The 25,622-nt window shown below is 35.9% G+C and overlaps 2 protein-coding genes across 5 annotated transcripts in view; one reads left to right on the top strand and one right to left on the bottom strand.

Moving 5' to 3' along the window:
* LRRN3 (leucine rich repeat neuronal 3) overlaps positions 1-16,553 on the bottom strand; it is a 34,794-nt gene extending 18,241 nt beyond the window's left edge. Inside the window, exons 1-2 of one of the 2 annotated variants that reach the window (XM_014964180.1) lie at positions 16,006-16,553; positions 14,938-15,051 (exon numbers count right to left, since the gene is read on the bottom strand). The gene's annotated coding sequence lies outside the window, so the exon portion shown is untranslated. The remainder of the gene's footprint in view (positions 1-14,937; positions 15,052-16,005) is intronic. The other variant, XM_014964179.1, reaches the window with a different exon arrangement.
* IMMP2L (inner mitochondrial membrane peptidase subunit 2) overlaps positions 1-25,622 on the top strand; it is a 473,407-nt gene that overhangs the window by 212,207 nt on the left and 235,578 nt on the right. The window lies entirely within an intron of this gene.

The following is a 25,622-nucleotide window of genomic DNA, read 5'->3' as shown; positions in this document are numbered from 1 at the left end:
TGGTGATGATCTTCATTTTCTAAGATAACCACATGGACCTAGAGGGCCTCTGGAGCTTAGACTTGTACAGAGTCACAAAAAACTTAGCTTTCTAAGATAACCACATTGACCTAGAGTGCCTCTTGCTGTGGAAATGGTGGAGTTGAGGACAAGAACTTGAAAATAGGGTTCTCAAGTCTCATTTATGGTATGAAAAGGAAAAATCATCACAGGCCACTCTCTTCTAGATAAGTAATAAGATTTTGGACTGCTCCTTCCTCTCTGCCTACTGGCAGAAATCTAGTCACAATCAGGTTAGATTTGCACCAGTTTGCTTCTATTGTTAAAATAAAAATGAAATTTTATTAAACCAAAACATATCATAATAAAGAAGCTACAATTCGAGACACCAGATTGTGAAGTTTCATTGATAAGAAAAGTATTGCACAGATAAATCATCTGGAAGGTTCATTATACTCACCAAATTATTGCTCACTCACTTTCAAACAACACGTCTATGGCCTTGACATTTAATCAGAGGAAGAATGGCATTTATTCAATCTCATATTCCGTAAGTCGCCAATTAAAATTAGTTTTCTGAAGGCCAGTAAAATGCAAAATGCTTGTTATTTTTATACAGATTTTTCTTTTATTACTTTATGTGCTTGTCCTTTCCCTTGAAGACGTGTTTGGCGACTTTATGAGTGGCTTTTTAAAAAATTTCTCTCTGTGTGATATTTCTTGTATCTGTTTTTCTATCTATACAAATACAAGGTAAACGACAAGCAGAAGTTTGTTTAAAAATATATCTAGACATATGTATTTATATTGTTAAAACCAGTATTGATTTCTACTGAAAGTGTACTTAGAGCGGGTATTAAGTTTATATAAGAACTAAAGAAAGTAATGTATGCAGAGCTAGCACGGACTTGAATGTTTACATACAGACAGATACATACATGCAACCTCTGCGCTGTCATGAGTGGCTTTGCATATCTGTACTGAGTGAACCTAAATATAAGAATTATAAATTCTCATTAATTGATGAAGGATATCATACACTCAAATAACTACTCTGAATATTCCTTGGTAGAAATTACTGATTATCTAGTATTTTGACTCTAGTTCTACTTTTTCAATAGAGATGTAGATTATGGTGTATTGGTATTTACATCCTTGGTAATTGTTTTGCATCTCGCTATAAAAAACTAGGCTGAATACATGCATAACATATTAGAAATGCCATTAAGCAAATGATTCTGAATTAATGTTTTGCCTCTCCGTGCTATGCAAAACAAATTTTCCCCAATTAATTTACAATTGATTACTCTATATTGTGCCCCAAGGGAATGCAAAAAAAAGTCTGTTTATATGTTCCCCGCTATTCTGTTTCTGTAGTTTGATTAAACTAAGCATCAAAAGAATAATTTATTTTATGTATTACTAAAGGTAAGTTCTTTTGAATTGTAAAAATCTAATCACTTCTGTGTGTGTGTTCTGGACTAGCATAACATTGCACTTGAAGTTATTGTTTTTATTTTTATATATCTGTAATAATTATTTAAAGTATTTGTGCTTCCAAAGGGAGGTGTGTTTTGGACTGCCCAATATGTGTAGGTGTATGTGGTATATATGAGATTAATGTGTTAGTTTTAGTCCAATCTCATAAGCCTTCCTTAATGTCTGAGGCACTTTTAGCTTGAATTCTTCCCAAAGCCTAAATGCAGAATTAGCCTCTATCTGTTTACCCTCCCAAGCCAAGAGCTTCTTATGCTACTAGACCTCTCAAAAATTCTGCCCTCTTCAAGTCCTGCTGTTTTTCTCATCAATCTAATTATTGTAATTTGCATTTTTAGTCAAATGCCATTCTGCCTAAGTTTTGCAATGTTTCCATATCTGGTAACTACAGAAAAAAAAAGTATCTGGGCTTGTTTTCTTCTGTTGAGGTGTTCTTCAGCTTTTGTATTCTTTCCTAAGGTACATGATGACATAGAAGAAGTCAGTAAAGACAAGTCAAGTAGGCAGAGCAGCATTTGCTGGTTAGAACTTGTGAAAATAGCTAGTAGGAAGGATATTCAAACATTTTAATGCTATTTATATCCAAAGATTTATTAATTTTGATTATTCTGTTTCAAGTACAAATGTAGAAATATTTTTATAATCTGAATGGGCACATTTATATATTTGGAATGAGGAGTCAGGATTTAGCTTTTTCCTCTATCCTCTATCCAAAAATGGTTTCGTGTGAAAACCAGAAAAAAATGCACTGGGAGGTGGGGTAAAAGAGATTCCCTAGCTTGGCCTAGAAACTAGAATTATGAGTCCTACCTTGATTCCTGTGCCGACTGCTTGGAAAAAGGTCTGTCTCTAAGACCTGGGGTGCAGATCTCCAGTCAACAAAGAGGCCTTTTTCCAGCCTTCAAAATGCAAAAGAATGACAGGGTTTTCCTTAAGGTGTGTTCATTAATGGCTAACTTTAGTTGGCTCCATTTTTAGCATGCTGATTTTTTGTACTACTATTGCAAGGCATGTCATAAATGATATAGGGCCTAGGTATGTAACAAAGAGTTCACTTCATTTGGGAAGGGATAATTAATGATTAAATGTGAAATGCTTTAATTCTTACTTTGAACAAAAACTTAACCTTTGATGGATGACAGGAATTGGAGATCTACCTTATGATTATGCTTTGGAAAATGATATCTCCTATATCATTAAAGGAGTTTTGAAAGTTTTACTTGTATGGTATAGAAGTCTGCTAGAACAGTAATGAAGGAAGAATGGAGAAAGCAACTGTCAGGTTGGACAGATTATACATTTTTCTCCATACAACTCTTGATCTTTTTTTTTAATTCACACATAAAGCAGTAAAGAAAATGAGATTACAAAAGTTACATGCAGAATATATACAACTACTCTTTCTTTAATATGTCTTCTTAAAACTTTGAGAAAATACAGGTACATGTTGTGACACTTAGTTCCCCATTCTCTGTGGTGTTGAGAGATCCTGATAAAAGCGCACAGTATTATTCTGATATAGGCTGCTCTGTGTCTCAGAAATAAACTGAGTAACATGTGGCAGTTGCTAGGGAAACCATTTTTTGCATTTTGAAGGAAAAGTCCAAGAATAAAACACATGTAAATTTGCAGTATTGAAAGCAGTATCATATACAGTCGAATATTCTCAATTTGTTTTTTATGGTTTTCCTCTATAGTATTTACATAACAATGAATTAGATCTGCTTCAGCTTTTACCTTGAATCTCTCCGTACACTTGTATTTTGCATGGCCCAGGAAGTCATTTACACACTGAGCAACTAAGCTTAAACTGGTTTTTGCCCTGTCAAACTATCTGTATTTACTGTCAATAAGATGTAGCTGTGGTTGCTGTAAGTGCTGATCATGTTCGCTGGGTGTGATTATCAGGTCATGTAAGCAGAAATGAAATTGGATTTTAAAAGTTGTCTTGTGCACTTAAATATGACTTCCTGTAATTGGTCAAATTTCATTAAGCATCTGTCTTGAATATGAGCATCTGCGGGCATTTAGAAAGACCAGATTTCATTGTTCATATGAGTCCAATTTAGGACTCCATTTAGGGAGTTCTTGTTCAGGCAAACTTTTTTGTGCTTGTTTTGAAAATGGTCATGAATTCTGCAAATTGTTGCGTAAAGAGAAACACATCCTTGTTATAAGAAGAAAGAATTTTATAAGATATCATTAACATTTTGATTTTAATTGCATTCAAATACTTAACCCTAGTGAATGGCAACAAGCGAACTTTGTGAGGCAAATGTGAAGATCATAACTAAGCAATAGCCTATTGGTATAATTTTGGTGAAATGGTTGGTATTTCTAAAATTCTTTGTTCTTTGTACTTTTGAGTTTAGAGTATGCTTGTGCTGGAATATTGATTTAGAGAATTGATATAGTACCAGTGATTAATATTGGCAATATAATTTATGTTTTCAGAAACATTTTTCTTAAAGAACATTATCAAATTATACCTTTCACTCATGCTGAAGAACAGAAGTGCAAACTGTGCACAAGGTAGTTTCTAATATGAGAAAAATACTTTCAAGGTTTTCAACCCCCTCTCTCTAATCTCATGACGATTTTATGTGCATTCAGAACATAAAACTGAAAAGGCTGTCTTATGTTATCCACAAATAACATTAGAGCAAACACTGGAATTTAGTGCTGCAGCTTATTTCTGCCCTGATTTACATTCCACAGCTTCAACAAAGTTACATATAATATTATAGCATGGTTCTAGTTTGTCATCATTTGCACATTGCTGTCTTTTTTTTCAAAGATTAGGACTAAAACTTGTGTTCATTTAATCATCTATATAAGGGTACTCTAAATTTTAGGCGACTCTAATTGACCGGTTCATGTTTCTTAAATTACTCTGGTAGAAGTAATTACTGGATGAATCTTGATATTGGAGATAACTATGAGAAACTCAGCACAAATAATAGCTCTAAACTGGCAAGATTTCTCAGCAGAATCACTCCTCATGAAACTCATTTTAGGTTTATATCATGTAAAGAGTGACACAGTTTAAGTATATTCACTATATGAAGTGCAAGTCGAAGTTTAGAGCTCAATATGAAGTGGTCATTATGCTAATTCTAATTCACAATTGCTAATGCTGTATTTTTCAAGACAGTATATAAAACAGTAGTATATTCAGTCCCAGATCTGTGGAATACACTGAACACCTGGCTGAGCAGAAATACACAGATTAAAAATTAAGATGGTAATGTTTCAGGGAATTGTTCTTCTCCCCTACTAGAAAATAGTTGTTTTCTGTTATCTGAATAAAAATAGTGTGTTATTTTAAAATTTTAAACAAGATAGGAGGGCATTTAAACAATTTTTAGCATCCTGCTGGGATGTGGTCAAATTACCTTCTCTTGGTAGGTAACAGCAAAGCAAATATCGCCTCGTGACTCAATGGAAGGATTTTTTCCTTTATAGCTGTTAGAAGCCTATCAGACTGCCTGCCTTCTCAAAATTTTCAACTCCGTGCCACTGGCTCAGAGGTGAAACTCAAAATATGTTGCAAGACACATTGGGCAGCGCCGTTCAGCTCTGGTGACATCTTAATTGCTCTTGTCCGATGCAGTCATGCTAAGATATCTATGCAGGCTCTGATGAGGACAGTGGTGCTGTAAATCATTACCTAAGACAATGTTGGCAAAGGAACAACCCCCTCTATTGAGAGGATCATGGGAGAGTCAAGTTGGAAGGGATCTCAGTCTCTAGTCTCATGTCCTGCTCAAAGCAGTCAGCTGTTATGTCAGACTGGCTTATGGAAGGTAAAATCAAACTTAGGAGGTTCTTACTACTTGCTGTACAGGATTTGTTAACCTTATTCTTTGATCTCCCCATTCCACGTAGATCATGGTTGGTTTTGGTCCATGTGGATTCAGTACTGTACTTTGATGGCCCAAGCAAAATTTCTTTTTAAGCAATGCTAATGCAGATTTATTTTTTTATGAAATTGAACATTTTCCTGAGCCTGAATATTGATTACTCCTTATCACTTCTATTAAAACATCTACATTTCAATTAATGATGGAGTAGATGACTTGCACAAAATATAGTCAGACTTTTTTAAAGTTTGGCTAAGCTCTACATAAGGGATTAAATAGCAGTACAGCAGATTTATGCCACAACTTTTATATGCTTATATGAGTAGTTGTAGGTAGGTAGTCTACAATCTCAACGTAATTTATTATCATTTCTGTGCCATATTTATGACAGGCATGTATGATGTGTGTTTAGAGAAACCTTTTAGCAATTTGTCTTCATTTTTGTAGTGTTTTCTATGTTCTCTGTGCTACTGCTAGGGCTGATATAATAATATACCAGCAGAAGACATTGTTTGAAGAACTGATATAGAAAACAAAAATAAAACTAAGTAAAGGCTACAAAGACTTAATTCACATTCACTTGAGGTAAATGGAAAGGGTTTTGTTGCATTCTGTGAACTTTTGGTAAACCTCAGAGACTGTCAGAGCAGTGATGAAGAATAACACTTGAAAATCAGAAAGTTTATGTGTTTTCCAACCCTTAAAAGAGCAAAAAGCATTTCAGTTTGGAACAGAAGGCCAGGACCTGTGCTGGCCTAATTCCAAGTATGCCAGCTCCAAGTATGTGGGTCTGTATACTTTGCCTCAACTGAGATGGTGACCAACAATGTACTTGATGGTGACCAAAGGTACTTGGGAATTTTGACAATGTATGGTTAATTTAACACTTCAGCAATTAAATCTTTGAAATTGCATGGGATTTTACTTCTCTGTTCTAGTTATAGTTTATTGTTAAATGACACCTACTGAAGGTAATATTTAAATGCCTAAAAAAGATCTGGATTGCATTGAGAAGTCCCTGAGTGCAGTGGGAGTACTAGCAATCAGCAACTTTAAAATGTAAACTTTATTAGAGGAAGTTCTTTTATGTAAGTATCTAAATATAAATAGGAAAGCCTTTCTGTGACTTCCACTTTCAAAACCCTCACAGCAAATACATAGTTACAAGAGAATGCATTCTATTCTATTTGAATCAATACTTTTCCAATGAAATCACACATTTTTTTTAATTGGTAAACCATATAAATAATACAGTGTTTTTTAGAGCAGCTTCCAAATGTAACTGTGAACAGGATTAGTAATGGGTATAAAAGTTAGAAATTATTCCAATTCATAGAAGGAAATACAGGAATAAGTACTATAACTTCTGCCATTAAAATGGAGCAACAAAGAATTTAACATTAAGGACATTTCCAGTGTTAATGACAATAATATCCTTTAATGTAGATGTTAAACTCTGCCTATTTAGTAAAAAATACTGTATTATCTCCATAATGTTAGTGACATCTGGGTTAGTAGCTTGAGAGCACAGGTCAAAATACGTAAATGAAATAATTTGGGGGGTGGTGGTGTTGGTTTTGTTTTTTTCTCATTTCCATTTTCCCATGTGACAGTAATGATCATGAACAGAATGGAATTACTGAGGTGAGACGTGCTAACTATAGGTGAATGGAACCTTCTTTAAGAATAACCAAACTCCAGTGTTAGACATCTCTCCGAAAGGCAGAGGAGGATGGCTTTATGCCACAAATGTGAATATCTGAGTGTCAGAGGATCACAGTATATTCCTTACCAAGAGATATAATTCATTAATGGACACGGGTCTAGAAAATAGGACACAAATCATGAAGAGCTGCAAAAAATTCTGTGTTGCAAGTTAACTGTTATGACTGTAGAGTGAAAAGCCAGTTTTATGGTAAGTCTCTGAATGTCTGGGAGAATTACTGCTTCTAATGACAGGAATAGGAATACGTCTTTGATGTCCAGGCTCTTTGGACAAAACTTTTAAATTTCCTCATTCATTTGCCAAGTAGTGAGAGAAATAAAATTAAACAAAAAATAGTTTGGTGGGGGGGTTTTGATTGTTTTTTTTTGCCACAAATGTGAATATCTGAGTGTCAGAGGATCACAGTATATTCCTTACCAAGAGATATAATTCATTAATGGACACGGGTCTAGAAAATAGGACACAAATCATGAAGAGCTGCAAAAAATTCTGTGTTGCAAGTTAACTGTTATGACTGTAGAGTGAAAAGCCAGTTTTATGGTAAGTCTCTGAATGTCTGGGAGAATTACTGCTTCTAATGACAGGAATAGGAATACGTCTTTGATGTCCAGGCTCTTTGGACAAAACTTTTAAATTTCCTCATTCATTTGCCAAGTAGTGAGAGAAATAAAATTAAACAAAAAATAGTTTGGTGGGGGGGTTTTGATTGGTTTTTTTTGTGTTGTTTTTGTTTGTTTGTTTGTTTGTTTTGGCTTTTTTTACTAAGTAAATTAATTATGGCAACACTTAAAAACAAAATATACATAATCTTAATCCTGTTACTCACAGGTGATAGAATGACAATATACTGATTTCCTTCATGGAAAAATATTTATCACAGAAAAGTAAAATGCAAATAGGAGGAAATGTTACAGAGGGAACCATGTGTTTTCATTTTTGAAACGTCGTTTTAATGTCTATATTTCAAGGTAAGGTGCATATTAAATATTGAAGAGATTTACTTCTTTTCATCAGGACTGGTGATATGCGATTCATTGTTTCTGAATATTACTGTTTCCTCACACAGGCAAACCAGAATGCACAATAATTGCCAAATGTTTGGTATAATTCTACTTAATTAAAATCCATTTGACCAGAAGTTAAAAATTGGGTTTGTTTCCAGGGTCTCTCAGAGTGTAGTACCCAGCCAACTTTTCTAGGCAATATGGGCTGTGATTTCAAGTTTTTTTTTTGAAATGACTAGCTAGAATTCCTTTTATTGGAAGTCTCGTTTTTCAGAAAGTTGTGGACCTTTGTCTAGATGTCTTAGATAAAGAGGCTGTACCGTTAAATGTATAGTAATTAGGATTATTCTAAACAAGAAGAAAAGTTCTCAAGGAGTTATTGTGCCTTTTACTTTGTGCCATGAGTGGAAATGAAGCAACATGATGAATTTTGTATTTCTAGATATAAAAATCATGAAAACACCAAAAAGCAAAGAGAAAAAGCATTTACGAATCCCTTCTGCATCTGTTGACATCAATGGGAATTTTGCTATTTACCACAAATGGAAGTAAAATTACACTCAAAGATGGCAATTCTGAGGACCATCTGTGAAAGTTTTCTGGATTGTTCTAGTATGGAAATTTCGATGGTAATAGTTTCATTTGTTTGTTTTTAGCAGATAGTTCTCTTATAATTACTTTTACATGGAACTCTGTGAAAACAATGTTAATGGGATAGTGGAAACAAACACAATTAGCTTAAAAATCAAGAAAGAATAACAATTTCAGTTGAGGCTCCCACAATGGTTTTGATCCAGCCTGGTTTTACTGAGGTATTTGAACACATCAGAAATCACCAGCCATATACAGTAGCACCAGCTTTAGAGGTGCAAGAGAGGGCAATTTAGGCTTTAGTATCTGTGGCTAATGAGGCAATTATAGATATTGTGTGAGTTGGTGTTAATCAGATTTTCTTTGGTTTATATCTTAAAGTCGTAATGTCTGTTACAAATGTATCGTTACAGAATGAAAACTGGTACTTGGTTTTTATTGTGCTTTAAAGGTGCGGAAGCATCTTTACCAGTGTGAACACAAATGCATCAGCTCCCCTGATGTTGCTGAAGTAGACCATTGGTGAGGATATGGTCCAAGTGTACTAGGACTTGTTCTGAACCACGGGTTCTTGGTAGCAAGTTTAGGAATGAAAATGTACTATTTTACAGGTAATACCACTGACATGTAGAGCTAGGTTCATCATATTAAAATTAGTCTCTGTGCTAATATCTAAGGGGATTGCTTCCTGTCAGAGTGAGTATAGGGTTTGTATGATATGTGTCCAAACATGCAAATTATTCTGTGGGTCTGTGAGAGTGAAAAATGTAGGATAATTGCTGTGCAGTTCCACAGATTCACTGGCTGTTGTTTCTGCCCAAGAAAGAGTTCAGAAGCTCAACTGCTGCTCTTGGAGGGCAGAATACTTTCCCTTATGTGTTTTTGGAGTTTAGAGTCTAACCCTAAAATAATATGCTGAATATCCCTTTTGTTTCTTATCGTACAATGAAAATGAAATGACCAAAAATGTGTTTGTCTGACACAGTATCGATCACTGGATAATCTATATCAAAGCAACATTCAGAAGAATGTTTCCTGAATTACACATGCTGGGTGAAATTGCTATTCAGACAAACATTTCTAGCTTTATAGATCATTATATTTGCAATTACCTCATTTTTTCTTCTCCAACTTCATAAGGATACTTCTATAAACTGGTATAGTGATCATTAATCATTCCATTTCTCTCAAGTGCTGTAGAGTTTTAGCCTTGTATTTGGCCTTACCAGTAAGTTACTGGCTGAAAAAATTAAAATGAAGTAAGTAGTGAAATTAATGTATTCCAGGAGTGTCATGAAATAGCTACTGTACAGGCACCACTGTCTTTTTTTTCAAAGTGAACATGGTGCCTGCTGTGTAAAAAGAAGTATATATTCAAAAAGATGTAATAAAATGAACATATATAGGATAAACTTGCAATGTTATGCTTAGAGGACAACCTAAGTACCTCTTTGTTGTTATAAACCAGTATTTAATGGGAGTTGTGCAAATAGTGTCCCTCAAGCTATAGTGGTAATGAAGCGCCACTTGACTGTAATTTTATTTTTCATAGAGAAAGGCTTTTTTAATTTGTTTGGAATTTGATAAGAGAAAATATTGTACTTCATAATTGTATTGTTTCTGGAACATACTTTTGCATGGGGTAGGGACAAAAAAATTATAAAGCAGTGCCTGATTTCCATATGGGAGACATGTAAAGGTACAGCTTTGTGTTGTGCAGTAGGCTTGGAGCTGTTGTTGCACAAGGAGGAGGTTTTTTGGGAAGGCTTAGCACCCACGTGAGCCTTCACTAGAGCAGGGTCTTCTGCCTCTCTGCTTCTGTGGCCTGCAACGTGGAGCAGCTGATGTGGGGAACTCAGCAGGTAATTCTGCACTTTGGTAGACATACTGTGAATTAGCTGACTGTTAAGTGTCATCTGCAAAAATTGGTGATGCTTGACATGACCTCTAGAGAAAGCTGCTTTGCAGAGGGGAGAGGAAGTTCAGGGACTTGAGACAACTTGGCAACAGGAATGATCTTGGGGTGAAGAAACGAATGTCTCTAGTCCTTCGATTTACAGCTACTGTGACACTGGCTAAAATCTTTGAGAAAAGTCTCTGTTTCTGCATAAAAATCATTCCAGTCAAGATGAACAATTTTATTAGGACTTTAGGTACAGAATAAATCACATAAATATGATATAAAGAGCGACACGTATATATCTCCATTTTCAGCAGAGATGTGCCGCTATTGTAAGGCAGAACTAGGAGACATTTGTGTTTATCCTTATTCAGGGAACAAGTTACACATTTGCACTTATTTAAATGCCTCCCAAGTCAGGGATATATTTCTTATGCTGTCTCGAATAAGGATGCCTTTTTATTTTAGCACCATGGTGATAAACCGAACCAACCTGATTGTCAGCCATAGTTTCTTCTAAACTCAAGACTACACTAGAAGAGCCCTAGTAATTTCTGACTGTCACGTTGCCTTTGTCAATATTATTGGGAGAATCATCTTCTCTCATCCTGGATGTTAGCTATTCTATGGTGATTTAAAAAATGTCTCAGTGCACAATTTCCTCTTTGTTGTGTGTTCTGTTACCCGATGTTTATTCTGGATTATTATTTTGTAATTTATTCAACAGGCAATTTCTGAAACGATCTGATCCCTAGACAGAGAATTGTATAAACAACCTTCTTTTTTTTTTTTTTTCATACTGGTAGCTGGACATCCAGGGAATTTTTGGTACAGCTAAACTTAAGATTTTTACCTTTCTTATACCAAATATTTTAGAGACTTTAAAGTATTTCCTGGCAGTAGTTGTTATTTGCATGACAAGAACCCTCTAGTAAAAGACTCTTGGGGTAATACTAATAATCAGTAGATATTTTGAAAAAATATTCCCTGTAGCATTTTATTCAGCTTTGCAGTGTTTACCTCTAAATACAGATGCTTATGCAGGAAAGGGAATTGCTAAATGATTTATTTTGTGCCAATGTTGTCAAAAAGCATTTCCCAGTTTGACTGCAATTGTGGGAATTGAGAGCAGAAAAGAGGCAAAAAATTCTTTTGTGCTCTAATTCAGAGGTCAGTAGAGTTAAGCTACCATTAAATTTGGGGCAGATATTTTAATGAATTCCAGAAACACAGCAGCTGAATAGAAATAATGGTAGGACAGAGATCTTATTTCTTATTTCCTTCAAAATAGAGCATTACTGCTTGTGGCCAAGTGAATAGGCAAGCTGAAAGAGAGTGAGTTTCATTGAGATAAATTTTTTGTGAAGAAGAAATATTTCTAAATGAAGGATAATTATTTCAAGGATACATTGCATAAATTCATGTTTATGAAATTAAACTTTCCCTTCATTTTGATTTCTTTGCATTTGTTAGCGCTTTGCAGAAAACCAGCAAGGAGGTTTTGGAATGCTAGGGGTAAGAACATGTCTGTAGTTTGTTCTTCCAAGCAGTTTATAATTTCAAGCTAAGAAATCATAAAATAAAGGAAATGAGCATAATATAATGCTATTTATCAAATGTTACTTCGTTTGGCTTGTGTGACTAGAACATTTATTTAAATATTCAAGACAAGTTCAGTTCTTCGCTATACTTTTTATTATGGTTGATTTACTGCATAGTACAATCTTCCATGTATAAAGAATAGGAAATTCTGTCAGGAGGTGGTAATTGGATAAAAAAAAATTGTGAAAGTAGTTTGTATTTTGCCCCCATTACAATGTTCTTTCTCACCAGGTGGCACGCTCAGCTACTCCACAAAGAACCCAAAGTGGACTAATCTGATTGACATCCATATTGGATATTACTCTGGCACACATGAGTACAGCTCCATGTGCTGTGCTAATAAACTTCATCAGTTCAGGTCAGCTGAGAATATGGATTTACTGCAAAAACATTGTTGACATCATTTATAGATTTTGTGTATAACACTGAAGATCACACTGTTTCTTTAAAAGTTTTTGGCATCAAAAATATTAAGGAAATTTCTTTATGAACAATGTTGTTTTACAATAATGGCATTTAACCGTTTGTGGACTGGTCAGTTTAAAAAGTAAAAGGCGCAGTAATTCGTTTTTATGGTTACATTACAGTTATAATGAGAAGTATTGACTTTTCTCTTAATACTAATGTGTTTAATGACCTTTCTAATGACATCTGTCACTACTGTTTCTTCTCAAATTCTGCTGGAATTTTCCCTTCAGTAAAGTAAAGGATTTTAATTGCTTGTTCTATTGTTGGAATGAGAATTAATATTCTTTTTGAAGTAGTATGAGGGCTTGAAGACTTATTCTGTTAAAAAAACCCCAAACAAACCCAACCATAAAAATTTGTGGTTTAGAAACTGACCGGTTTTTGGTATTCAGAAAACAGTTCCTTGAGCACTATGTGTGAAGTTAGTTTTTTGTTGTCAGTTTTTGCTAGTTGATATTAAGTAGAGTTTGTGGAATTTAAAGTGGAAGGGTTTACTAAGATAGTTTCTGACAATGTCTCTCTCCAGAGTTTTCTTTTCCTTCAGCTTTTATGGTACTATCTGAAGGAAGGAGACATGACTAACTAAAAGCTTGATGTACCACAACTTACCAAAAACATACACCTAGAGCTTTTATGAAAAACGTTTAATTGTTTATCTGTGGTGACTTTTCTTTCAGAAGATAGAGCTTGTCTTGAAAAACTCTGTTTTCTATTGCTTGTCTTCTTCTGTTGCTTTAGATGCTCTAAAATTTGGCTATTGAGCACCAGGCATATACAGTTAGTGTGATTGTCACCAAGCAGCAAAGCTTTTGGTTTGCTTGTAGAATTATTGATATAATAGAGAGAAGGGATAAGAGTCAAAGAATGTGGCTCCAGCACTTTTGCTCTCACTTGCAGACACTTAATTTTGTCCTCTAGTGCCAAGGGACAAGTGATCATGATTGATTTGCAGAACATGAGTAGTTTCATAATCTGCTCATTCTCGATTTGTTAACAAACATGGTATTTTTGACCTGCATTACAGGTAGCAATATTACCTGATTGATCTGGTCTAATTCTGGTGCAAAGAGAAATACTCACATACTTGTGGGTACTCCTAACAGGCATGCTGTGATGTCATGCTCCGATCTACCACCCTGAAAGGCGGTACTTCAGGGTTGCCATAACAACATCAGCCAGTCATTGTCTGACACTACAACATTATTGCAGGAGCTTTGAGGGAATATTAACCAAAATACAGTCACCATACAATTTGACTGGTTTGCTAGTTAAGAATGTCTCTGGTGCGTACTCAGACATGAAACATGTTTCTCTGTACATGTATGATTGGAATGACCACATTTTTCTGAAACTCTTTGGCATATTTATATAATATTTTGAAGTAGTGCATTAGAGTGTATGTGGCAAAACCCAACATGCATTAAAGTTACTCATATTTACTTAATTTTTACATTAAAAATGAGTGAGGATAAAGATTAAGAAAAGCTGAGTGTGTACCGTGGTATATAATAGAAAAAGTTTCATCTGAGTAGTCCTTTGCATATAGCATGAAGAGATCAGAATCAGGTTTTCTCTCCTTCTTGTATAGCACATTCTGTGCAAATCCAAACCAGTAGCTTGAAATTCTTGTTTTAACAACTAAAATGCACATGCAATGTGGGTAAAACCAGGATATTTAATTAATTGAACCAGGAATTTTTTGGGTTCCCTTAATAAAATAAGCCAGCTTGGTTTAAACAGATTTCATAGACCATCTGAAACAGAGGAAGCAAGCTTGCCAATAGCAGGAGCTAATGCTTCAATACCTTTCATTTTGTGCTCTGAAAAGGAAACCTCTTCTTAAGCTCATTCATTTTCCACAGGGAATATCAGATGCTGTGGCATATTGTCAGAGCTGCTTTATTGTCACCATTTACAAAGGTCACCTGAATTAATTGACTTCTTACCATACATATTGTTAAGCTACCCGTTTCCTGACATTTATGGAAAGGTGGCAGGCTTACAGCCATTGGCTATCTGTTGATGGTTGTTTCACAGTGTTTGTTTTTCGAAACACACTAACTCTAAAATTACAGGCAAATAATTGCATTGCTGCAAAGGAACAGATTCCTTATGATGTTCTTCAAGATATACAGGAGTGAGGGGTGGAGGGAGAAAAAGGGGCAGGAGAAATCTAAATGCTGAGCTGTTTTAAATACAGACATGGTATTCTAAAAAGCAAACAAAAACATGCAGGAAGACTTGGGTTGCATTTTTTGACTTTGAAGCATGCATTATATAGCTAACCTGTCTTTTTCATGGTGTAAAGTAAAATCTCTCTCTGGCTTTCACTGATGCATGAATCACAGATCCATGCTGATGGACTTTACTGAATGTGTTTTCATCTGAGGCACTCTTATGCTGCATGAAAGAAATGACATACACATGCATAAACACAAACACAGTAGGCAACAGTAATGCTAGCATGAAATTTTATGTAGATTAAGTTGGTCAAATAGAAAATCACTGTCTTTTTTCTAGCTCCCTGCATTCACTGCCCCCTTCATCCACCTATGTTGGGTTCTTCTCTTTCTGAACAGCAGTGCTGGGCAAAAACTCCAACTAGACATGTGAAAACAAAGACATGGAAAGCAAAGACAAACAGTTCTGAACCCTTCTATACTAGAACAGGCAAAGCTTTTATAGTGATGGATTTGAACAGTCTCCTTACATGAAAATATACTTTAGAGGCACCCTGCTGCGACCCTGTTAATTACCAAAGAAGATTAGAACTCTTCTGCTTAATGCGATCCTTTTTACCTAACGCGTCCGTTCCAGCTGCATCAGTAATCAGACATTCACACTGTCCCTTCTGACTGGAAAGGGGTTGTTTTTAAGCGAAGTCATTTGCCACAATCCTTAAGATGTAGCCTGGCAGAAATTCAATAACTGTTTGTGATATGCTCATTCAGCCTTGTTGCTCAGTGGTTTTTAGGTCCCAACATAAACAGCATTTCCCTTAATCCTAGCACTGGAGAGAAGAAAGGAGGCTGTCCTGTATCTGTTTTATTGGTTTAAAAACACAGAGCAACTGTGTAATTTGATTTTGCATCTGAAACATAAGAGGAAATGTTCCCCCTTTATAATTTTTTATCCTTTGATGTTCTTGCAAGCTAACAAACGCACAAATCTGATACTCTTGCAAGCACATATAGATTATCTCTGGCACAAAAAGCAAATTGCATTTGCATTTCCTTTCAGAAAGTAAAATGTGGAAATACGCTAATAAAATAACTTTATAAAAGGAAGAAAGGGAAAAGAGTTTACTAGTTAAGATAAAAGTCAGGATAAAACTGAAAATAAAGAGGAACTTACCCTATAACAAGAGTAGTTTCAGAGCTGGAGGAGTTCTTGCATCTCGGTAATTTTGATTCCTTAGTTCAGGTAGCCACATACTTGTATTAAAGCCAGAGTCTGAATAGATGTGCATGCATGTCTGCGTGTGTGGGGGTTGGCGTGCACGCGTGTGTCTAACGGTATATAATACAAAGATGTATCTATTGATATCCTACAACACCAGAGACTCTCTGTGCTGCCAGCTGAGATCCCTTAACGTTTGCCAGAGCTCTGTTGCTGCCTGGCTGGCTGAGGCTCGCAATCCAGTGGAGAGAGAGGGGTGGAGGGAGGGGGGGAGAGAGAGAGAGAGAGAGATGCTCGCTAGCTCTTCTTATTTCTCCTTGTTTCCATGGTGGTTAGTGGTGCATCGTTCACCCGCGCGGTTGTCACACTGACATGGTGCTGCCTGCTCAGCGGTCATTAATAACTGAGCCCTTTCCACTCCCCAGAGAGGAGCCAACGCTCCGGCGTGCCCAGATGCCGCGTAGTGCGCGCGGCTGCGCCAGCCTGGTTGGCCGTGGGAAGCTGTCTGTTACGTGACACTGCTGCTTCGGGGACGGACAGACGGAACGAGCCTCTGCACGCTTCCAGAGAGCTCTTCCCATTTGTGGGAGTTACAGGGCATGCTTTGTGTTTGTACAGAACAGAACAGCTCAGGAGGGATTAAATCCTTTTTTTTTTTTTTTTTTTCTTTTTTGTTTTAAAGCTATATAAGGATGTTATCTGTGTTCAGAACAACTGATTTGAGATCACTGAAGTTCTGCAAAGGCTGCTGTAGTTCAGGGAATACAGCATGTTGAAACCATTCAGGAAAAATGCTCCCTCTGCCCCAGTTTTGCTGCCGTTTTTTGTTTTTTTTCCATAAGTAAAGGATTTTTCATATGCTTCCTTTTCCAAATTTTATAAAATATTAAAATTTTATACCATAGATTTATCAGTAGAAAGTAGGAGCAGTAAAACATCTTGCTGTGAAATAAAAATTCAGAATAAAGTGAGAAAGGGTTTGGTTAAACAAAGTCAGTTTCTTTCAATCTCTGTCTACTTGACTCTTTTATGGCCATCTAATTATATAAACAATAGGCTGCATCAATTTTTCCTTCCCTTCCTTCCTTCTTTCTGTCTTTCTCCCTTCTCCCTTTGTACCATACTCTTTGGTGAAGAATTTATTTTATTTCTATTATCTATCTGTGAACAAAGGACATACAAACTATGAAGGTTTTAAAAATTGTAAAATAATTCACAATTTTTTTTTTTCAATTTAAGTGAAGTACACACTAAAATCTATCATCCCTTCTCCATATGCAAAACAATAAATCAGATAGATGTTGTGAGAAAAAGGATTTTTTATCATACATACTGTTTTATATAAAGGAAATTACTTTGTCATAGAAGATGAACAATAGTGAAATACAGAGACTTGGTCATCAACAGGTCTAAGTGAAGAAAACGTTGAATATCTTGCATGAACTCAGTACTACAGCCCTGATTGAGGCAGGCCACCCTCTAGTGGATTGAAGTGAGATGTGGCTCTCATTTCACATTTCTGCTTTGTTTGAAGAAAAGCTCGCAGTCCTGTCTAATAATAGTATGAAAAATTTCTGAAGATTAGCAAACAGTGTAAATTAATGTGCTTTTTGTAACAGCGATAGCACCAGAATTCTATTATAAAATGGTTACTATTTTATGAATACTATATATCATTTTGATTCACTTTGAGATTGTGGACTGCATTATTTTTGGTTTTAGTCTGTAAGAAAATGATTTTACACTTCATAAAATCACTTATTATGAAAAGTGAATTAAAGTAATGCAAAATTCTTGAATAAATTTCAGTTTACAATTTCTGTTGTTAGAATTGGTCAGGACAAATTCTGCAAAACCAGTCCTGTTTGACTCACTTCTGTTGTTGTGGCTGTAATAGAGAAGGCTTTTTTTCCTTCTGCCTCAAATTTTTGAATACTGCATTTAAACTAAGTAGAGGGAGCAACTTTTAAATTTTTTTCAACATATCTACTCTTCAGTTTTCATACAACTGAGTATGACTGTCCCTTGTATGAAGTAATGGCAGTTAAGTTACATGCTGAAAATACATGAGATACTCTAGAGTGGGAAGGAAGGCCACGTGGCCCTTCCATTTTCTCTCATTCTCTTATTATGCGCATTTCTTTTTTTTTTTTTTTTTCTAGTGTGAATTAAAGAGGTATAACAAAAACAGTTGGGGCCAACCCATCTTTGATTACCTTTCAGGTTGCCTTGTCTGGGGTTGGGACAGTGAACACCCAGGCCAGAAAGATGTCATGTCACCTTTCTGTAAACTCAGGGCTCATTGGTGAAACCTTGTCTCTCCTTTTCCCCCACAAGGTGGTTCTTGGAGCCTCTAATAGTACTTGGTGTTCACCACCATGAGCTGTAACTATAACCATTGTAAACTTCCCAAAGAGAACCTATGAGCCTTCCCTGCTGCACAACATAACAGCCCATGTTCCATGGGACAGTGCTCAGGAAGCACACCCGAAGCCAAAAAAGTAAGACTTCTTGCCATGCTAACCCCCACAGGAAAAGTGGAAATCCTTCCTGATCTCAGCTGTGTGGTTAGTCACACCGATCCCAAATGAAATATGTAAACCTGTGCTACAGGGCTGGGATGGTGGTTGGAGAAAGAGAAAAGAAAATTTCAAAAAGTTTGGGCAAAATTGTTCTGTTAAATCCAAGTAAATACTGCTGTTTCTATTATCTCAACCAGTGTAGAAACAGGACACCTGATGAAAAGGGAATAGGTAGAGACTACCATTACCCTACATGAAAGCTTTCTTGGGTTTTGCCCCTAATCTCATGTACTCACTCACGTTCATTCAAATTCTGGCTTTCTAGTTAACATGAGAGTCATGCAAAAACATATTCAATGATTTGACATGTGAAATTAAGATTATAGAAGTGCTTAATTTTGGTTGATTGGTATGGACTATGTAATTAGAGGGCTAAATAATTAAATCAGCTAAAGTATACTTGCATAAAGAAAGTGAGTTCTTATGATAGACTGTATATGCAATTAAGGTACCTCCTTGATAGGCATACATTTACATATTAGTTAAAATGTTATTATATCATAATAAAGTTCTGATTCATAAAAAGTGAAATAATTGAATTTTTTTTAATTTAGCTAATGCTAAAGAATATTTTTTTTCGAACTATCTGCAGGAGAAAAATATCTTTTATAACCAATACAATTATGATGATTAAGGTTCATTAAGTTATTTTCCTGCTGATTTCACTATGATGCTTGGTGGTTTTAAAATAGCAATGTAATCTATTTCACCAGAATTATATATATAGCTTATTAGGTTACAGGGTAGAAAAAACATAACTCAGGCTGATAGAGAGATGATGAAAGTAATGTAGGCTAACTCCAGGTATTTATTTAGCATGCATTTTATCTGATTACTGAGTGCACGTGAAAATAAACCAGGTAATTATTTGTTTGTAATGGACAATTAATATGATGCTTAAAACCCTTAGTTATTAAAATACGGTGGTTCTGTGTCTGCATTTTCCTCAAAATTGGAAGAGGATTTCAAAACTTCTTCCTTTTTTCATTACACAGAAAGGTTGAGCATCATTGGGCTTTAATATCCTGTAGCTTGTTGTGGTGCAGGGAGTGAATGGTGACCATTTCTACTGTTTTCAGGCTCTGATAACACAGCTGTGTTTAGAGTGCAGCAAGTATAGTTAAAAAATGAAATAAATACTGTGCAGTTAAGGTAAAAAACCCATAAGTATTTGATTTAAATTCTAGGATGACAGACTCTATATCAGAAATTGGCAATTAAAAAAATTCTTTCTAAGTGCATATGCATAGAGATTATATCAAAGTGCAAAAGAAGAGACACTTTTTGAATAGATTTATTGCTTATGACTACATGTGCCCCTGTTTTGGTTTCTGGGGCACCATAACTACAAGGAAGAGGGCTGAGTGGCGGCGGCTCTTTGCACTTTCTTCTTGTAGCCCTTGCTGTGAAAAAAGAAAGGAGCTGGTGTTTGACAGATTAATTCTCACCAGTTCTGCAAAGCGTAGCCTCAGTGTATCTTCCATGTGAGGTGTGGGGAAGTATTCCTTTCTGAATGAAGGTTCAGAATTGCTCAGATTCAAACATATCTGCCTTATAGCTTCATCAGTTATTAATTGACTTACTAATTGTAGGCAGTTGTCATTGACTGATTTGGCTGAACGTGCCACCACATTGTGTAACCCCATTCTTTCAGCATTTTCAGTGCAATGTCATCAATTTGACTGTCATGCATTTTTAGGTATGATGGCAAGTAACTATTGACATTTTCCTAAGGGCTATGCTTCGATACAGAGAGTAACTTTTATTAATGTACATGTATGTCCCTCTGAAATGGAATAATTTTTTCAATGATAAGCAAAAGCAACATTTCTAGCTCTTGTTCTTTGTCTTTTTTTGAAGATGAAAGGCTTGTTGCCAACAAGTTTCTAAATACAGTTGTACATCATAATGGAAAGTGTTATGCTGAGATTACTTAACCTGCTACCAACTTTCTTTTGTCAGATCTCAGAGTTAGTGTTGATAGGATAGAGATAAAGCAGATGGAAACAAATCTAGGCCATGAACCTGTAAAGAATTTCACATAAGGAAAAGTTCAGATCTACATAAAGCACCAGTTACTTCATTAAAACCTATGTAGGTAGTAGGTGCTATATGACTCAGCAAAATCTGGAACTGCGTAGTAAAAGGAGTCTTATAGTACAAGCACACAAGCAAATTCAATCATATGTGATGGGGATGAATGAAAGCAGTGGTGATGAGCTGATGCTTATCTTGAAGATCAGGGGGATTTTGCATATTCCGGCAAATTCGCCTATTCACACAGCAACCGTATTCTACAAAACAGAAAGATCCCAGGCAAGAGCTGTGATCTCTTTCCTCATTATGGGTCACAGAGCTATAGTCAGCCTTCTGGAATGTCCTGAGGTCTGAAAAATCTTAACATGGTTTATTCCTATTGGGTCTAACTCAGTGATACCCGAGTTCTTCTAATTTTCATCCTTGGCTCTATTTTAATAGGCAAAAATCTCTGGCATACCAGCATCTGCTGAAGGCTGGAAGTGAGTCACACATAGCAACCACAACCTCGCTGTGCCGTGTGGGAAACTTAACGAAGACAGAGTAGTGAAAAGTGTCTAGAGAATCCTTATGTGCAGCTGGATTAGGTAGAGGAAATAAGCAATCTGTAAAGAGGTTTTCAAGCTCAGTGCATGTATTCCAATTTTAAACTGATTTACTCTCATTATGTTTATGTTTGTCTTGTGGTGATATCTCAGTTTTGTGCCCTATAGTAATTGGATATAATTTATTGGGATCTTCTCAATGGTAGAGCTTTAAGATTGAGATACCCTTGATGATTTCATAAGGATCTGTTGGTTGCTCATGGAACCCAGTATGCACATTGGGTATGCCTTTTCATGTCATGCCTCCTTGAGTTAATCTGTATCTGAGGTTGATGAAGAAAATGGTGGCAGTAATACTCTGAATATAGGGCCTAGAATTTTCATCCTGATTGTGATGTATTACAATTCCTACGGATGGTGGTAAATCTTGAACTTTCTGTCCTTATAGAGAGGACTTTCTCCATTTCTTTGCTCATATCTGTTTTCCTTTCTATGAAAGAAGTTTTTGTCGGAATTTGTTTCTGAAACGGATTTAACATTTTTCTGTTAACACTGTGTGGTGTGGCAAATAGTTACGCGATCATTGAGAGGGAACCTCTTCCCTCACTAATATTTTTTTTAATTTAGCCACTTTGCTTGATAATGCCACATTTATTTTTTTGAGTATATACGGAAGCCTCAGTGTCTTTCTTAAGGGCAGAACTTCAGACTTGAATCTCTTACCTTTTTTGATGCAACTAAACAAAAACTATTTTGTAACATATTATTGTGGTTTAATATTAAAAATAGGTGGGCAACAATAGTAATTCTAGATTATTTGTTTTTCATAACTATTTACATGTTATATTGCTGATTTTGAAATCTGTACAAACAGAGTCATTAAGCTAAATATTAGAACTAGAACATCATTTTGCTTTTAGTTACTTTTACTCTGAGATTAAGAGAAGTGCCATAGTAATTTTCCAATGTCATCAATAGGATTCTCAAACTGTGGTGATGGATAATTGTTATGGAGCTATCTTAGTGGTGACAAAGAATAGCATGGATTTGTTCAGAATATGGTTACCTGATTGTAGTTTGTATCAAATACACTAAACTATTAGATTGTAAGGGGTACCATAGTGATGTTCTTAGTAGTTCAGTTCCACAATTTCATTTTTTTTTTCAACTTGTGGATCTGGAAAATTAATTAAAATGTCACTGAAACATGCAACATCCTAACTGATTAAAAAGCAAACTATTTAATTAGGAATGCAGTGACTTTTTCCCTTCTCCTCTGTAATTTGACTGCCAAAAATTGTGGTTGTGCATTAGGTATTTTTCTTTAAATGTGAAGTTATCTTTACATTAATAAGTTGAGGGTAGAAAGGATCATGTAGATAATGACTTACTGGAGGAGGAGCTGTTTCAGAGGCTTTCACATAGTTCCCATTACTAAGGAAACCACTTATTTTGTCTGTGCGTGTTTTGAATAGATCTCTCATTTGAAGTCTGGTGCTGAAACACTGAGGATTGCGTTATAGCACTGAGAAAGAGGCAAAGGAAACAAAAGAGGCTTAAAACCACGGCGTCTTTAAGGAATACAGTCTAAGAGTATTGTGTTACATGCTTGTGAAAGTGTACATATCTGTTTTTATTTTAGGGATGTCTATATATGCATTTTGATTGTTTTGTTCCTAACAAAACCGTAATGAAAATATTAATAAGTAAAACAGGGAAAGCAGATGTTGTTATATCCTGCACTTTAAAGCATACCTCTATGGTAAGGACACTTGAGAAATCTGATGTGCCATTTCAGTAGTGTCAAATATAAGTTCTGATTTTCATTCACTGAAATGTAAAGTCGTATGAGATTGAAGTAGAAAGAAGTACTTATCTAATGATAATGGCTAAAACAAGGCTATGAGTTGACCAAACTTCTGCTTGGAAAGTGAGTCTGTTTTGGCAAAATTCCTCGCAAACATACTTACATTATATTGGGGCCAGCATATTTTTGGCACATGAATAGCACATGTATTCTGTACTGACCAAACACTTACATTAACAACTGAATTAAACCCCCCTCTATTAGCAACTGTGTATGGTCAACTGTTTGATAACCCTTTTGGTGAAGAAATTTTTCCTAATATCCAATCTAAACCTCCCCTGGCCCAATTTAAGGCCATTTATTCCTGTCCTGTTACTTAGGAGAAGAGAACAACCCCCACGTCACTACAACCTCCATTCAGGTAGTTGTAGAAAGTGACAACGGCTCCCCTCAGCCTCCTTTTCTCCAGGCTGAACAACCCCAGTCCTTGGCTTGACTTAGTTGAATACTTTTGGGTGAAATAAAATAAATGTATTTACATTACATAGAGATAACAGAACTCATTTGTCTCAGCTAAGAAATATCAATTTTTAATATTCCAGAGTATTTGTGTTGTTTCAATCCTGTACTGATTCTGTTTGCTTTCCACTGTCTTATTGCAAGGATTCACAACATCTCTCAAGGTGCACTAAAAGCATTGCTATTTATTATCCTTAAAGTTATGCTTCCACGAAGAAATAAGATAGATCTTCAGTGTTTGGTAATACTGACAATTTCCTTTACGATGTAACTGGTATGTTTCCAGCCTCTGACTCCCATCAGTATTATCACAAAAGAGATTAAATCAATATTTTGTTATAAAATAACTGGGACGAGTACTCTCAAAGAAAGCTAACATCTGTTTTGGTACAAGTGTCAGTTAACCTGGCGAGGACCAGGACCATTTGATACTAAGAGACAATTAAGAGTTAATAATTGAATGTATATTTCCAATTACTAGAAAAGAGGAACCAGCGTTTTTAATAACTTAATTTAAATATCTGTATATAATATAAAATGAAGTAGATAATATAAATAATAGTTTAGTGCCAAGTAAATTTTATGATGACATAACTGTGAGGAGGAGGGAAAGGACAGGGAGAATAGGAGAAGGAGGGAGGTTTTTCCACAATAAGCAGCTCAGAAGAACATAGGAATATAATTCAAAAAGGCTGTTTGAACTTTAATAATAGAAATGGGATTACACTCCAAGTAGTCTACGAAGAAAGGTCATTTGGAGCCAATAACATGCAATTCTGCTGTAAGTTGTGGGCTTATTACTTAGAAATAACTGAGGAGGAGAACATATCTGTATTACTGATCGATCAAGAAGTATGAGCTGAGCGCATGGCACAGCTGTGAAAAAAAGTCAATATGATCCTAGGATGCATCAGGAAAGTTATTCCAGTAACAGTAAGGAATTGGTAGCACTTTGGACACCTCATTTAGAATAATTCATTCAGTAGTGGTTTTATGCTTGAAAAAAAATGTGAACTCAAACTGAAAAACATGCAATTAATGGCATGTGGAGCCCACATTACAGAGGGGTTTATAAAACATTGCCTTGTATAGTGTAGGAGAGTCAGGGGTAAAATAAGATTCCTGCTGATGTACACGTCCTGCTGGTACACAATGAGGTACAGCTAACAGAAGATTACAAAATGTGTGACTGTGATTAAATTTAAGTCCGGAAATTAGAAAAAAATATTTTTTTTCTTCACGTTTGCACCACCACATCCTGGGACAAGTTTCCAGTGGAAATACTTTGGGGAGAAAAACAAAACCAAGACCAAACGAAAATAACTACAACCCAGATGAAACCAACCACTAACAAAAAAACCTTTTTAAAGGTACTGATTGATACATTCATAAAAGACGTATGTTTACAAGCAGCTGACTTTATACCTACAGAAGAAGGAGCTACACTTAACGTTTTAGGGAGATCTTTGCAGTCCTTTTTAGCTTAGCAAGGATAAACCCTACTTAGCATATTTCTGTGTAAATCCATTTCCCATCTCTGTGTTATAAATTCTATTAAACTGCTTTTAATACTCTTGAATATTTGCATGCATGGGAATTTCTAACTCCCCAACTTGTGGGAATACTGATTTTTTCACTGAATTTCACTGAATTTCACTGAATTTCTAGAGTTGGAAGGGACCATAGAGATCATCTAGTCCAACTCCCCTGCTGAAGCAGGATTGCCTAGAGCTAGAGCATGTTACTCAGGACTGCATCCAGGCGGGTTTTGAAAATCTCCAAAGAAGGGGACTCCACAACCTCCCTGGGCAGCCTGTTCCAGGGTTCCGTCACCCTCACCGTGAAGAAGTTTCTCCTCATATTTGAGTGGAACCTCTTATGTTCCAACTTGTGCCCGTTGCCCCTCGTCCTCTCGGTGGGAACCACTGAAAAGAGTCTGGCTCCCTCCTCCTTCAACCCTCCCTTGAGATACTTGTAGGCGTTGATAAGGTCTCCCCTCAGCCTTCTCTTCTCCAGACTAAAGAGTCCCAGCTCTCTCAGTCTCTCCTCATAAGGGAGATGCTCCAATCCCTGAATCATCTT

The sequence above is a fragment of the Calidris pugnax genome, unplaced genomic scaffold, assembly GCF_001431845.1.
Source record: "Calidris pugnax isolate Ruff unplaced genomic scaffold, ASM143184v1 scaffold44, whole genome shotgun sequence".
Taxonomy (NCBI): domain Eukaryota; kingdom Metazoa; phylum Chordata; class Aves; order Charadriiformes; family Scolopacidae; genus Calidris; species Calidris pugnax.
The sequence above is the reverse complement of the archived record's forward strand: the minus strand, read 5'-3'. Positions and strand labels throughout refer to the sequence as shown.